This window comes from Dromiciops gliroides, chromosome 2 (assembly GCF_019393635.1).
Source record: "Dromiciops gliroides isolate mDroGli1 chromosome 2, mDroGli1.pri, whole genome shotgun sequence".
NCBI lineage: Eukaryota > Metazoa > Chordata > Mammalia > Microbiotheria > Microbiotheriidae > Dromiciops > Dromiciops gliroides.
In genome coordinates this window covers 98,454,244-98,471,225 of record NC_057862.1, presented here as the reverse complement: position 1 = coordinate 98,471,225, position 16,982 = coordinate 98,454,244, and positions in this window count along the sequence as shown.

The window sequence follows — 16,982 nt, the reverse complement described above, 5'->3', positions numbered from 1 at the left end:
CTGGATTTGAACCCATGTACTCCTGAATCCAGGGCCGGTGCTTTATCTGTGATGCTTTTTAAATTCAAAACTAGAAGTGTTGTTTTTTTTAAAAAGCTCTTTTAGAAAAGCAGTTGCCCTTGTGCTAGCCAGGGAATCATCAAAAACCCACCCCAGAACCAAGAACCCTCTCCCCTATTTGTCTTTTTTTTTTTTTTAACAGAATAGGCTACCTTTTTCTTTCCAGACTCTTAGCTAAAAAGTGTTTCTTGTCCCAGGAGAGGATTTGGTGTTCCCTGGACCAAGTTCATTAAGACACAGAATAGACAAGTTTATATCCTCAGGCTTAATCTTTTTTCTTCGGATTAAACTTCCTTACTCAAGCCCCAAGTCAACAAATGACACTTCTAATAAGTAGAAGCTTCCACGTCGTGCATTTATTAATCAGTCATCTCTTCACACTACTGAAAATGCATAGCCTTCAAATGAGATTCAAGACTGGCCAGCCTTGAAGTCAGGAAACCCTGCCATTGACACATAGCAACTGGGTGACGACGGCAAATCACGGAACCTCCCAGTTTACCTAAGCAATTATCTAAGTGGTTGTTCAATTGCGTTTCACTTTGTGATCCCATTTGGGGTTTTCTTGGCAAAGATATTGGAGTGCTTTGCCATTTCCTTCTCCAGCTCATTTTACAGATGAGGAAATGGAGGCAAACAGGGTGAGGTGACTTGCCCAGGGTCACACAGCTAGTGTCTGAGGCCAGATTTGAACTGAGGAAGATGAGTCTTCCTGACTATAGGCCCATTTATCTACTGCGCCACCTAGCTGCAGTTAACAACGAGTTGATGGGCATCAGAGAAGTGGGTTTTTGTAGCAGGTGTTCCCAACCATCAATAAAACTACCGTCCAAGTGAAAAGGAAACAAAATTGAAGACCAATGGGAGCTTTGCCATATGTCCTTTCAGCGCACCTCTATTTAGGATTTCTGAACTCTCCATGTGACCAGTAGCTTGACTATTTTTTTTTAATGGGTCATCTTCCCCTAGTGAGAGCCTGAGCTCCTTGAGAAGAGAATTCATTTTTTCCCTATTTATTTCCCCATCACTTAACTGTCCTTGGCAATAGCAAAAGCTTAACAAATGCTTTTTTATTCATTTATTCATTCTTCTGGGGGTGATCTTGATGTAGTCTTGGATGAACTAGATATTTGTTCAGGGTCTCTTTCATTGTGCATGTCAAACTTATGTATCCTTAGGAGAACAACAACACCAAAACATTTATGTAGAACTAAAGGCTTACAAAGGGCTTTCCTTCTGTGAGGCATCAAGTTGGGTTATTATTATCCCCATTTTTCAGATAAGAAAACTGAGGCTCAGGGATGTTGTCCAAGGAGGTACAATTAATTATTAACATAGCAGAGCAAGATCAGACACCCAATTCTTCTGCCTCCAAACCGAATACTCCTTTAAAGGCCATGAGTTGGAATAGTATAAGAAAGGCTATGTACTCTCTTTTCCCCTTTTTGAAATTAGTTTTTGAATGCTAAGGAACTGCCAGTCAGCTTCATTGTGTTCTAACAAAACACTGTGTACCGCACTTCATTCTCCTCTCCATGCTCCTTGTCAATACCTATGGCTCTTATTGTTCTCCAAGTACTTATTTCAGTTACTGGCAAGTGACTAATCCATAGAGAATGTGTGGTTGGAAGGTCTTTTTTTTAAAAATAATAAACATTTTTATTTAAAGTTTTGAGTTCCAAATTCTATCCCTCTTTCTCTTCCTCCCTTCTCCCTTTCTGAGGCGGTAATCAATCAGATACAGGTTATCTGTGTACAATTATGTAAGACATTAGGTTGGAAGGTCTTGCAGAAGCCCAGGCTTCTTCCTTTGCTTTAAGAGACCTGAATTTGCATCTGGGATAAAGGTGAGTCAGGAACTGGGAAACATGGCCGGGGGAATGAAAGTTCCGAGGCATTTAAAGGCCACGGAAGCCTCTGGACACCGACTGCTCGGCATATTATGAAGCAGCTGAAAGCATGGGTGGGGGGGAAGGGGACACCCAGGAAGGTACCATGAAATAGACTATTGCTTATTCCCCACTGTTTGCTGAAACAGCAGGCCTTTGTGATACCGGGGATGCTTCTATTCAAATGTGCCAGCCTGGGGGCAGCTAGGTGGCCCAGTGGACAAAGCACCGGCCCTGGATTCAGGAAGACCTGAGTTCAAATCCGACCTCAGACACTTGACACTTACTAGCTATGTGACCTTGGGCAAGTCACTTAACCCCCCCCCAAAAAAAACAAAAACAAAAACAAAAAAGCAAATGTGCCAGCCTATTAAGAGTCCTGAGCCTGGAATCAGGAAGACTCAATCTCCCTGAGTTCAAATCTGGTCTCAGACATTTACTAGCTGTGTGACCTTGGAAAAGTCATTTAACCCTTTTTGCCTCAGTTTCCTCTTCTATTAAATGAGCCGGAGAAGGAAATGGCAAACCACATCAGTATCTCTGACAAGAAATCCCAAATGGGGTCATGAAGAGGCAGACACGAATGAAACAACACCATGCCTTAGTTGTGTTTAGTTCCCTTTGAGCACTACAATCCGTCAACAATATTTCAAGATGATAACAAAATAGCCGTGTGATAGGATGGAAACTTGGAGTGAGAAGCTGTGAGTGTGAGTTTCAGTTTTGCTACTTAGACATGTATGACATTGGACAAATCAGTTCATTCATTCCTAGCCTCAGTTGCCTCATCTGTAAAATGAGAATTCAAAATTAAATTCAAATTCAAAAGGTATATGTTAGGCAGGTACTATGTGAGAAGCAAGAAGCAACGTGGTAGAGATGAGAGAGAGAGGCCCCATATTCTTGGAATAAGAAAGATCTAGGTAAATTCTGCCTCTGGCACATGGTACTGAAGGTAAATACTTCATTGGAGGCTTGTAAGCTAGGATTTTATTAAACGTGTATCCACAGAGTTCCTCTAACTATGGGTAGCCTTCCCTGGTGGGGGACTCAATATGTGAATTTTTGGGGGGTGTATGAATGGGCTTGCCCTGAGAATTAGGGGTCCTCCCCGGCACCACTTAGAAATGAGGTTTGACTAGATGACCCAGAATCTGATACATAATGATTGTCATTTAACCCTAGGAAACTCTCTCCAAAGTTGTGTTACAAAGGAGTTGTCAAGATTGGTGGGAGGGTGTTCTGTACTTGGAGTTCCCACACAGTATAAGTGGAAAGAACACAGTGCCTAGCACATAGTGGGCACTTAATGTTTATTGACAGGCTGAAAGAACACTGGGGTTGGAGTCAGAGAACTTACATTTAAATCCCATCTCCGATACTTCCTTCTAGTGTGACCTTGAGCAAGGTACTGAACTTTCCTGAGTCTGTTTCCTTATCTGTAAAGTTAGGCCAGATGGCTACTGAAGTCCCTTCCAACTGGGGATGTATGCTCCTAGATCCATCACCCTATGCTTCCTTTAGCTTTGCACACAGTAGGCATTTAACATGAAGGTGTGTGATTGGAAACACAGCTCAATAGTAAACCAAAATGAATTAGTGATTTCATTAATGTGGTCAGTCCTTTCAACAAGACAGACCATACACAATTCATTTATGCCTTCTCCCACTGTGCCATGATTATGTAATCCCACTCCTTCTCCTCCAGGTGGGGGATGGGGGTGGAGTGTATCTACTATGACAGGAGTCTTCCCCTAAATCAGAGGTTCTTAACTTTTTTGTGTGTCATGGACCCCTTGGGCAGTCTGATGAAGTCTGTGGATTCCTCAGAAGAATGTTTTTTAATGCATAAAATAAAATACATAAGATTTTAAAGGAGACAAATTATATTAAAATTGTTATGAAAATTATTTTGAAAAGTTCATTGCAGCCCAGATTAAGAGGACTTGCTGTAGCCTGCTTGCCAATACATGATATTAAAGAAGCATATAAGGGACAGCTAGGTGGCACAGTGGCTAAAGCGTGGGCCCTGGATTCAGGAGGATCTGAGTTCAAATTCAGTATCAGACACTTGACACTTAATAGCTGTGTGACCTTGGGCAAGTCACTTAACCCTCATTGCCCTGAAAAACAAAACAAAAACAAAAAACAAGTAAAAGAAGCATACAGGCTAGCCATCAATTTTCTTGCATTCATGCTGTCATTAGCCCACCTCCCATGATCACATTCTTCACTCTGCTTCTCCAGGGCATTTTTCTGTTGATTTTGTTATAGATTAATCATGCTAATCATCCCACTACTCAATATCCCTTTGGTTGAGCCACAATTCTTTCTTCTTCTTCTTCTTCTTCTTCTTCTTCTTCTTCTTCTTCTTCTTCTTCTTCTTCTTCTTCTTCTTCTTCTTCTTCTGCAGGGCAATGAGGGTTAAGTGACTTGCCCAGGGTCACACAGCTAGGTAAGTGTCAAGCGTCTGAGGCTGGATTTGAACTCAGGTCCTCCTGAATCCAAGGCCAGTGCTTTATCCACTGCGCCACCTAGCTGTACCCACAATTTTACTTCTTAAGAGACTATGCTGTTCCATGACTTGTGCCCAATAAAGCATCACTGGGAGAATTTTAATATTAAAAAGATGGGATGTTATATTAGGGAGAAGCTTTGGGTAATTAAAAGGAGCATTCAGTTTCCCAAATACCATCCAGCCCATTCTTTTCCTCATGTTCAATACCAGGACCAGTTCACAGTCTAGCTGTATGTTCAAGATAAAATGTAAAATAATAGTGATGACGAAGATAATGATGGTGGTGGTGGTAAAGACATTTATATATAAAACGTCTGAAGGTTTGCAAAGCACTTTATACACTTTGTCTCATTTGGTCCTGATAACAAACCAACAAGGTGGTGTCCCAGTCCATTTGCAGTAGTTTGGGGTCATGGATGACTTTCATAAAAGTCAGACTGGCCAGTGAGGAACGAAGCAATAGTCTTCTATCATGTCCATATTTTAACATACCATGAAAGATTTAAGACTTAAGTAGATGGTTCACAGAGGATGAGGCAGAAAGCAAGGGTTAGAACATGACCAAGGAAGTTGATAGTCCTTGGGTGTAATGATGGCCCTGAGGAAAAGCTACTCAGCCTTAATGAACCTGGCTTTACCAGTCATTCCTCCCAATGGTTGTGGGGAAAGTCCATCCCCTTCCCTCTACCTCAAGGATGATCTCTGACCCTGCCCTCCCCCACAACTAGCCCATACCTCAAAAATTGCCCATCCCTCACAGGGCAGCTCAGTCACCAGGGCTGCCCACACACTGGAACAACCTAAAGGCAACCTCTTTTCTGGGGCACCCTGAAGGTGAGGGGAAAGGGGTGGGGTCTTACGCAGGAAGGTCTGATTGATTTTTCACCTCTGATGTCACAGGCATAGAGATGCCATGGATTGTCCAACAGAGATCTCTAGGAGCAAAGACAATGAAGTCCCTAGCATGGGAGTTTCTAGCAGCTAGGGATTACAGAAAGTAGGCAAGGGAAAAGGAAGGGGTCTGTCTAGAGCAGAAGCATCCTATTGCAAGTGATCTGATGGATCTCAGAGACACTCCCCACCTCCCAAAACAGAGGTTTGTTTGGACTACCACAGTAGTACATAGGTATTATTAGGGTCCCACAGCTAATAATCCTGATCCCAAGCCCAGTAGTCTGTTCACTTGACCATCTTGCTGCTTGTCACATAGCTTGTATCAATGGTAGGATTTGAACTCTGGTCTCTGCTGACTCCCAATCCAGCACTCTCTTCACTATGGCATGCTACCTCCCACAGCAGATAGCTACATAATCTCTATATCTATCTAGTCTGTCTGTATATCTGTCTGTCTGTCTTTCTGTCTGTCATAGGATCATATCTGCAGAGACATGATAACTGAAATCATGGGAGCCAAGGAGATCACCAAATGAGAGTATAGACAGAAGAGTAGGGGACTGACCCTTGGGGGATATCCGTAATAATAATATTTGCCCTACCTCAGAGGGTTGTTATATGCAAAATGATTTTGCAAATTGTCAAGTGCTCTATAAATATGAGCTACCATTATCAGGCTCAGATGTATGACTTCATTAGTATGGGCAATCCCTCTACTCATACAGATCACATGTCCAAGTCAACAATTACACAAGCTGTTCTAACTAAAGAAATTAATCAGGGATTAATTAATCACCTTTACCTGGTGATAAGCCTTTATGAACTTAGTTCACTGCCAGGCCCAGAGTCAAAGTCATTCTTGCTTGGCAAAACCTATCAGAACTTGGACTTCATTGGCATATTCAAGATAACTCAAGGCCACCTCCCTCCATGCCAAAATGAGGTAAGACAGGAAGATTTTAGGGGAGCTCCATTGCAATAGCCACAACTCATGACTATTTATTTAGTAATTTGTAATTACAAAGTACTTTTTATATTATTGAATTATTACTTACTCAATAGTGTCAAACTCAAATAGAAAGGACCACTAAATCATACATAAGGATCCCTGGAGCTACACACTGACCTAGAAAACCACAAATTAACATTATCTATGTTCTTTTGCATTTTTATTTACTTTGTTGAATATTTCCTAATTATATTTCTATTTGGTTCTTCAGAACCCTGAGAATTAGGAAGGCCAAGTATTACAGACCCCATTTTACAAATAAGAAAACCAAGACTCAGAGAAGATAAATATGGAGGAGAGCCAGGACTCAATCCAAAGTTTCTTTACTCTCCCTTCAGCAGTTCTCCTTCCATGACAGTATGCTGCCTTTAAATCAACCTTTATTTGTAGAGCGCTGGACTTTTGCATTATTCTTACATTATCATCTCATCTGATCCTTACAAATTGTACATGGTTAAGATGTTGACTTGGCCAAGAGGTCTATCACTTAATGTGCAGACTTCTTGGAGACTAGAAGCAGGGACATCTTGTATGTAAAGGACTTATCTAAAGATCAGGATTTTATCAATAGCCTCTTATCTTCCGACCTTAAAGGGGTGTTACAAACTTATGGTGCTTTCATGTTAATGTCAGGCCTTTGGTAGTTGGGTCACAAAAACGGTGAAATTTCTGGAAAACAGTACTGCCTTGCAAATCATGTACCCAGTCACACAATTTGGGGGTCGGAGTCTTACCTCTCCTAATTGAGAAGATCGCTACTGTGAGTTTGCTACAAGGGTGTCAAGTGATGAGAATCTAGACTAGAATCTAGACTAGTCAGTTAATAAACATTTATTAAGCACCTACTATGTGCCAGGCCCTGTGCTAAATGTTGGGGATACAAAGAAAGGCCAAAGATAGTGCTTGCCCTCCAGGTGCTTACCAACCCAGGAATACAGAGAAAGGCATAAATCCAAGAGATGTGTTATCACAAAGAATTGATAGGCCTCCTTCACAGAATTTCTGATGTGATGGAATGAGCAATGGCCTAGAAGGGATCGCAGAAACTAAGTAATTCCACCTCTTCAGGTAATAATGAAGAATCTGAAACCCAGAGGGTCAAGCAACTTGCCCAAAGTCACATATTCAGGGATAGAGCTCAAATCAGAACTCGTCTTTTGCTTTTCTTTGCTCTACTCTAACATACCTAATGATGGATGAGACTTTAGAAGTCATCGATCCATGCAGGGATCCTCTCTCCAACACTTAAAAGGCGATCATTTGAAAAGTAATTCGCAGAACTGGAAACAAAAGTATATGCCTACTGATAGAGTTAATAGCTAAATAAACTGCAGTGTGTGCATGTGATGGAATATTACCTGGCTATACAAAACAAACATGAAGAATACAGAGAAGCTGGGGAAGGAAGACATATGAGATGATGCAAAGTGAAGAATCAGGAAAACAAAACATACATTGAATGTAAATGGATAGAACATAAACAGAAAAGGAAATAGAATGTTGTGTAATTACAAGGACCAAGTACAGCACCAACAAAAGAGAGATGATAATGCACCTCTAGCCTTTTTTTTTTTTTTGGCAGAGTATGGGTGTAGAACACAGAGTATTCTGTCAGATTTGGTTGATGTACCATTTAGTTTTGCTGAACTGCTTCCCCCCTTTCCTTTTTTTTTTTGATCTTTGTATAAAGAATGGTTCTCTAGGAGGTAGGTAAGAAAGGAGGGGTATGTTGGGAAATGAAGGTCATGTAAAAACAAAAGATACCAATTTATTTTTTAAAAAGAAAAGTAATTCACAGGGTTTATGATGAAGTGGTACTTGGTTTGGTAAAATACCTTGCAATTTCTAAGGACATAAAGTAACTTTTTAAAAGACATATAATGTGACATCTTTCTTTTTCATGTTAGGTTGAAATAAATATCTTTTATTAAATTTCTATATCCTTTAAAGTTCTAATTTATTAGAACTTTATGCAAACTAGCATGTTGCACTTTGTCTCAACATAAATCTTTCTTTGTACCAGAAATAAGCCCTCTTCAATGATGTCAACTGCTTCATTTTAACATCAAAATGAATGTTTGACTGTTCTCCCTTAAGAAAAGAACTCCCACACGAACTTCAATGTTCACACACAGGTAGAGATTTTATAAGCTTCCATTACCTTGAATTTCAAGGTTATGGTCTTGGAGCAGCTATAAAATTTAGCTACAGGGGACATTAATCTCTAACCTATTCTCTAGCTATTCTAGGGTACAGGGAGAATTCAACATTAGGACTTTTTAAAACAACTAAAGTTATATCTCTTCTGTCCCATGGCACAAGAGTTTTGTTGTATTTTGATTCTAGACCTCTTCAAAGAGTTTAAAAGATCCGGCCAAATGCCTCAGTTGTTCTCTGGTCTCCTGCCTCTCACTTAAAAGGAAATTGGTTTAACAAAGGCAGTTATGGTCAATTTAATTATCAAGGAAAATTAACCATAGAAAGCCCCCATACTTTATCAAGTATTTGTGGATTATACTAGAAGTCCAGAATTGTGGGAGATTAAAAAAAAAAGTTAAAAAATGGTCTTAGCCCTCAAGGATTTAACAATAGCAATAACTACTGGTGGCACAATGGATAGAGAACTGAACTGGGCTTGGAGTCAGTAGGACCTGAGTTCAAATTTGACCCTCAGACATTTACTATCTATGCAATTCTCAGCAACTCACTTAACCTCTGTTTGACTCAGTTTCCTCAACTGTAAAATGGGGATAATAACAATGTCTATCTTGCAGAATTCTTTGTGACGATCAAATAAGATAATATTTGTAAAAGTGCTTTATGTCTGGCACATAGTGCTATGTAAATACTTACTCTATCTTCCCATCTACCCATTTTATTTCCATCAAATCTCAACAACAACTGTTCTATAATTGGGAAAGGCCCTATAAATAGTAAGAAGAAGGTAGATTTGAGTCTCCTCTTTCTGTCTTTTCCTTTTTCCAGTCTCTCCAAAGAGAATTTATTGAAAGAACTGATGGTATTTAGCTTACGGCAGAGAAGACCATCTTCGAGTATTTATTTACAGGGCTGTCATATGGAGATCAGACTAGTTTTGGTCTGCCCAGTCCCATAAGCCAGAATTGAGAGCACTGGGCAGAAACTGCAGAGAAAGATTTAGGGTTGATGTAAGGAAAAGCCAAAGTGATGAATGGGCTGCCTTGGAAAGTGGTGAGTTCCCCCTCACCAGAGGTCTTTAAGCAAAGACTCACGACCACTTGTCTGAGGGTTTCTTATTCAGGTATGGATGTACCAGAAAGCTCAACTGGGGTCTACCTGACTCTTACCATTCCATGTTTCATGAAGATCCTCTGGGGCTAAGACCATGTAGATTTTCACGCTTTATTGCTCAAGCTCACCTCAAGTCAAATTATTACTTGCCTCTTTTGTACTGAGTATAGCCAAATGCACTCAGCCACTTTCCTTTTTAAATACTAACACTACCCACCTCACCACCCCACTCCCATGACTATGATGCATTTCTCTCTCTCCCTCTCTCTCTCTCTCTCTCTCTCTCTCTCTCTCTGTTAAGTGACTTGCCCAGGGTCGCACAGCTAGTAAGTGTTGTGTCTGAGGCCTAATTTGAACTCAGATCCTCCTGAATCCAGGGCCAGTGCTCTATCCACTGTGCCACTTAGCTGCCCCATGAATTTCTGATAAGATAGAAGTCGATAACAATAAAATTAATAATAATTTCTAAACTAGAATCCAGTGACTGCACCTTCATTAAAGTGTTTCAATTACTTACTAAATCATGAAATCGTTTTCTTTGAATGTTTTCCCATCATGAGCCTGCTTACCAAAGGAATTTCTATTAACACCCATCAAGAATCTTTTTTGGCTCTTTGTTAAGCCCTTTTTTACCTTGAGATCATTCTCAGCCTCCATCTCAGCTTTCATTTTCTTGAAAGTCAATATAGTACAAATTTACCTCTGTTCCTTTGGTACTTCTTTCACACCCATTTAGGTCTATCAACCAGCTACTTCCTCTTGCTACTAGTGGTTCTATTGTGGGATTATAGCCCCCAACAAACTCTCTCTATGGCACATCCCAAATCTGGACTTCTCACTCAGGTCCATGACTTTAATTCAAATTAAGCAAATAGCAAGGAGCCTCACTCAGACTTTTCCCTGCTCAAAGAAAGAGTTCTCTAAGAAGTCATGATTTTATAAAGGCAGTAACTCAGACAAAATAAAAACGGGCAGGCATTGAGGCAGGATTGTAGATTTAAAGCTACAGAAGATCTGAGTTGAGTCCAACCCACTCTTTGTACACATGAGGAAATTAAGGCACTTAAAGAAATTAGAGAGTTGAAATGCTATCTCCTAAATCTCTCAGGAAAATAGCAGCCCTGGAATTCAAATCTGCATCCTTCAACTTCAAAGGCAGTACTATTTTTTACTCCATCATGCTGCTTCCCATAATTGTTAGGTTTGTGGCAAAGAAGTATGTCACATTTCTCTTATGCTTTGTATCAAAGTTGTTAATGAAATAGGAATTGCATTCAAGCACCAAAGAGCAGATTTTGTGACAAAAGAAATTGCAGAGAAATGCAAAGTTGGAAGAGACCTCAATGACCATCTATCTGTATTATCTAATCTACATTCCATTGGGTTAGATGACCTCTAAAATGTTGTGTTCTGAGCTTACAAATAGGTGCCTTTCCAAAATTTCTTTGGTAATTTGTTTACATTTCAGGACACATTTTCCCATAGAAAAACAATACCATAGAGCACCGGCCCTGGAGTCAGGAGGACCTGAATTCAAATATGGCCTCAGACACGTGACACTTACTAGCTGTGTGACCCTGGGCAAGTCACTTAACCCCAATTGCCTCACTAAACAAAACAAAACAAAAAAACAATACCATAAAAAATAGGTTTCAGAATGGCTTGGGAAAAGTCTGTTTAACCCATAAATGATGGTTCTAATAGTTATGCAAAAGCTAATTGAGTATAACCTTCTATTGGAAAATGCATTTCACTAATGCATACCAGGAAGACATCTCCTCCTATTGAAGCCCCCAGAACACTCACCACTCTACCAAACCAGTCCTGTTAATAAAGAAGTTCTGGCAATGGACACTTCCCTGAAGGAGAAGGAGAATAAGAAAGCCAAGTGGTTTCTGGGATTACTGGTTGCAGCCGGGGCTCTGATGAAGAGTCATTTGAATTCAATTCAACAAGCATTAAGTCCCCACCATGTGCCAGGCACAGTGCTAGGCAATGAGAACAGAACAGACAGAAATGAGGGAACCCTTGCTCCAAGGAACTTCCATTCCACTGAAGAAGAAAAACCACATACATAAATAAGTTTTTTTTTTCAAAAAGTAAATGGTCGGGGGAGGGGTTTCAGGAAGGGCCCTGTACAGGGAATAAGCAAGTTTTAAGGCAGAGATGGGGGAGTTAATGCATTGGAGGGAAGAGATGGATTTTTGAACACCAGGAACGAGCAAGCCAGTTTGGTTGGAATGTAGGGTGCATAAAAAAATAATGTAAGGGGGCAGTGGGGTGGCAAAGTGGATAAAGCACTGGCCCTGGATTCAGGAGGACCTGAGTTCAAATCTTGCCTCAGATACTTGACACTTACTAGCTATGTGACCCTGGGCAAGTCACTTAACCCTCATTACCCTGCCAAAAAAAAAAAAAGTAAGATCTGTCTGGAAAGCCAGGTTGGAGCTAGACTGTAAAGGGTTTGAGGTGCCAGAGGCATTTTTGTTTTACTCCTATAGGTAACCGGGAGCCAGTCAAGCTTCTTGAACACAAAAATGAAATGGTCAGATCTATCCTTTAAGGACATCATTTTGGTAGCTATGTGGGAAATGGATCAGAGAGAGGAAAGACTATAGGTAAGGAGACCAATTAGGATGAGAAATGATGAGGAACTGAAGTCCAATGAAACTAGAGAGTAGATGAAAGATATGTTGTGTAGGTAGGCACAACAGGCCTCCACCACAGTGAATATGGGAGCAAGTGAAGATGGTGAGTTTGAAGCTGTAAACCTGGGTAACTAGAAGGATGATGGTGTCCTTGACAGCAAATAGAGAAGTTATTATGAGAAGAGGGTGAGGAGGATGAGCTTTGTTTAAGACATGATGAATTTGAATACCTTTGGGATATCTGAGTGGAGATGTTAGCAGGCAATTAATGACGTGGGACGAGAGTTCACAAGATAAATGAGGGTTTATATTTGTAGATCTAGGAGTTATCAGCGTAGGGAAGATAATTAAACCCAAGAGAGCTGAAGAAGCCACCAGGAGAGATTATATATTTAGAAGGGAAATTTTGTCATCTTTTTCGATTGATATTGTATTCAGGCTAATCAGGAATGTGTGTTAGCTGACAGGGCTAGTCAGTACGGAACATTTTGCCAAAGACAAACTCCACTCTTGATCCACATAGAGTTAATTGAAAATTAATCAATTTCCCCTTTAAGAAACTTAAAAAAAATTGTTTTTATGTATGCTCCAATATTCACGAGGACTCTTTTGACATCTGTGGCCACCACAGTGGAAGAACTGCCCCTCTGAAATTTAAAAACAAATTTCCAGCCTTAACTTAAAAAAAAAAATAGGATTACATACAGGCAGCCTGGTAAAAACAAAACCAAAACCAAAAAAAGCACATTTTTCTTTGAATATTGTTTCAAAATCTCTCATAAGTATCTAGTAAATATATATGCCTGGTGTTCACTCTTAATATAAAAACAAAAGCTCTTATTGCTAATTTAGGAAATAGCAAATCATATCTCCCTGGAGACCGATGAAGTCTGGCCAACTTGTTCCCAGAAAGACTCTATAAAATGCTTTGTTCCCAATAAAGTGTTTTTTTCAAATACAGTATTAATTCTAGTTTAGAGCAAAGGAATAATTATGATTCAATTTTTATGGAATCACAAACATTAAGTGCCTACTATGTGCAGGACACTGTTCTAGGGAATGATAAAAAGACAAAAATTGAAACAGACCTTGCTCTTGTGCAGCTTACCTTCTGTGAAGAAAGGGAATATGTACACATATAATTAAACAATTTGAGGAATGAGGAAAAAAAGCACATTGTTATTTAGGAGGTGGCACTTGAGTGCAGACAAAATAAGATTCTGAAAAGTGAATGTTTGGGAACTGGGGAAAAGGATGCATAGAGCACCTTCCCATGCAGAGAGCCAGAGGATAGAATGTTGTGTGCAAGTAATAGCTGCGAATCCAGTTTAAATGTAGTGCAGACTGTGAAGAGGAGCTGGACAGGGAAGTTGGAACCAGATTATAAAGGTCCTCGGATGCTAGGTTAAGGAGTTCAAATTTTATACTAAAGAAAAAGCCGAGCCACTACACATGGTTTTTTGTTTTTGTTTTTGGTGAGGCAATTGGGGTTAAGTGACTTGCCCAGGGTCACAGAGCTAGTGTCAAGTGTCTGAGGCTGGATTTGAACTCAGGTCCTCCTGAATCCAAGGCTGGTGCTCTATCCACTGCGCCACCTAGCTGCCCCAACTACATGTGTTTTTGCTTGTTGCTGTCTTGTTTTGTTGAGAAGGGGGTGACATGGTCAGACCTATGCCTTAGGAAGATTATTTTGGTAGTTGTATGGACAGCTAGTAAGGGAATAGACTGGAGGCAAAGGAAATGGGCTGGGGTGGGGATATTAACATACCCTTGGCAAAAGCAACAAGGAGTCCCAAACTACAGTGGTGGCTGTATGAGAGAAGCGGAGGTGGATATAAGAGATGTGGAGGTAGAATTAGCAGGAGTTGGCAAGTAACTCGATGGGGACAGGGATGGTACTGACAGAGAGAAGTCAAGGATAGTCAATAATAGCTAATAAACATTCAGTACCTGCTGTATACCAGGAACTGTGTGCTAAGTACTAGGGATACACTCCCTGTCCTCAAGGAGCTTACAATTCAGCGGGGGAGACAATATACAAACAAGTATGTACAAACACGCTCCATACAGGAAAAATAGGAAATAACTAAGGAAGGCACTAAGATTTAGAGGGGAAGCCTTGGCTTCCTGCAGAAGATGGGATTTTAGCTGGGGAAGCCATTGAATGGAGTTGAGGAGGGAGAACATTCTAGGTATGGGGAAACATAGAAAACACCTAGAGCCCAGAGATCGATCGTGTGCTTTGTTTGTGGAACAGCAAAGAGGATTCTGTATTTGATCCTGGAAGCAATAGGTAGCCACTGGACCTGGTTGAGTAGAGAAGTAACATGGTTAGATCTGGGCTTTAGAAAAATCACTTTGATGGTTGAACAGAGGATGGATTGGAGGAGGGAGATTGGAGGCCAAAAGACCCACCAGGTGTCTATTGAAATAATCTGGGTGTGATGTGATGAAGGCCTACAACAAAGTGGTGGTGACAATGTGAAAGGAGAGAAGGGGGTGTATTTGAGAGATGTTGCAAAAGTGAAATGGAGGGCTGCTAGGTGGCACAGTGGATAAAGCACTGGCCTTGAATTCAGGAGAACCTGAGCTTGACTAGCTGTGTGACCCTGGGAAAGTCACTTAACCTTCATTGCCCAGCCCCCCCCCCAAAAAAAAAAGTGAAATCTATAGGTGTTGGGAACAGGTTGGATACATGCAAAGTAAGAGAGAGTGAAGGGTTGAGAATGACCTCTTGGTTGCTGATGGAATCACTAAGTGACATACTATTGAGGAATAAGAAGCTCTAGGATAGAGCCCCATGGACACCTATGGTCAGAAGGTATGATCCAGCAAAGGAAAGGGAGGAGCAGTCAGAAAGGGAGGTGGAGAACCAGGAGAGAGTGGTGTGTGCCCCAAAAACCTAAAGAGAAGACAATATTAAGGAAGAGAGGGTGATCGACAGTGTCAAAGGCTGCAGAGAGGTCTAGGAGAATGAGAATTAAGAAATGACAACCAGGGGCAGCTAGGTGGCACAGTGGATAGAGCACCGGCCCTGGAGTCAGGAGTACCTGAGTTCAAATCTGACCTCAGACACTTAACACTTACTAGCTGTGTGACCCTGGGCAAGTCACTTAACCCCAATTGCCTCACTTCAAAAAAAAATTATAAAAAGAAATGACAACCAAAGAATGAGTGATAACTTTGGAGAAACCAGTTTGGGTGGAATGATGAGGTCAGAAGCTAGATTATAAAGGGTTAAGAAGAGAGTGAGAGGAGAGAAAGTAGAGGCACCTATTGTAGGTAGATGACCCATTTAAGGAGTTTAACCACAAAGGGCAGAAGAGGTACGGGTTGATAGATATTGGGGATACATTACCTGAGGACTTTTTTGAGGATAAGAGGAAGACAGGTATATTTCTAGGCAATAGAGAAAAAGCCAGTAGACAAGGAGATTGAAAATAAGTGATAGAGTGGGGACAACAGAAGTCTTCTTTTGGAGAAGACAGGATGGAATGGGATCACTTGAGTGGGAATTGGGGTTGCCCTTGGTAAGGAACAAGACCACCTCATAGTGTGAGACAGGGGTGAAGGAGAGAGTTGCAGAAGACATCTGATTGATAGAGATGAGGGAGAGGGGAAAAGACAAAGCTTATAGGAAGCGGTCTCAATTTTTCTGTATAATATGAGGCAAAGTTCTCAGCTGAAAGGGGGTGGGGAAGACATAGGAGATTTGAGGAGGGATGAAAAGGTGGGGGGGGGGCAGCTAGGTGGCACAGTGGATAGAGCACCAACCCTGGATTCAGGAGGACCTGAATTCAAATCCAGCCTCAGACACTTGACACTAGCTCTGTGACCCTGGGCAAGTCACTTAACCCCAATTGCCTCACCAAAAAAAAAAAAAAGTTTGGAAGAATTGCTGTGGGGAGTGGGATAGTGGGTTGATGGGGAGGAGATTCCTCTTCACACACAGTATATGTAGTACTCTACCTCTTATCTGTGGCCTGGATGTTCCTCATGCCTGGAGTACATTTGCCATGCTCACCTCTGCCTCTTACCACCCCTGGTTTCCTTCACAACTCATATTAAGTACCACCTTCTACATGGAGCCTTTTTTGATACCCTAAGCTAACGCCCCCCCCCCACCCAATCTTGTTTTTATTGTGCATATATCTACATATGTGCATCTGTCGTACTAGACTGTAAGCTCAAGGACAGGGACTCTCATTTTTTTTTCCCCCAGTTACATGTAGAGATAGTTTGCAACATTTATTTTTATATGATTTCTAGTTTGTTTTTGTATCCCCAGCAACTATGACAACTTCTGGTATAGTAGACACTTAATAAATGCTTGTTGACTGAAATAATTCATCACTGGAGGGGAAGGGACCACATATTTAAGTGCCTACTCTGTGATAGGCACTCTGCTAAGTGCATTAGATATCTCATTTGAGCCTCACAAGAACTCTGAGAAGTAGATGTTATAATAATCTCCATTTTTCAGTTCAGGAAACTCAGATAGAGGTTAAATGATTTACCTAAGTCATTTATCTGAGTTCAGATGAATAGAAGTGGAATGACTTCCTGTTTGTTTTTCCTATGCAACATTCCTTTTCAGTGAAAACTTCTTGGGGGCCGGAGCCAAGATGGCGGAGGAAAGCCATTAAGCTCAAAGGGCTCCTGATACAATAACCCCCAAAATAGCAATAAAAGAA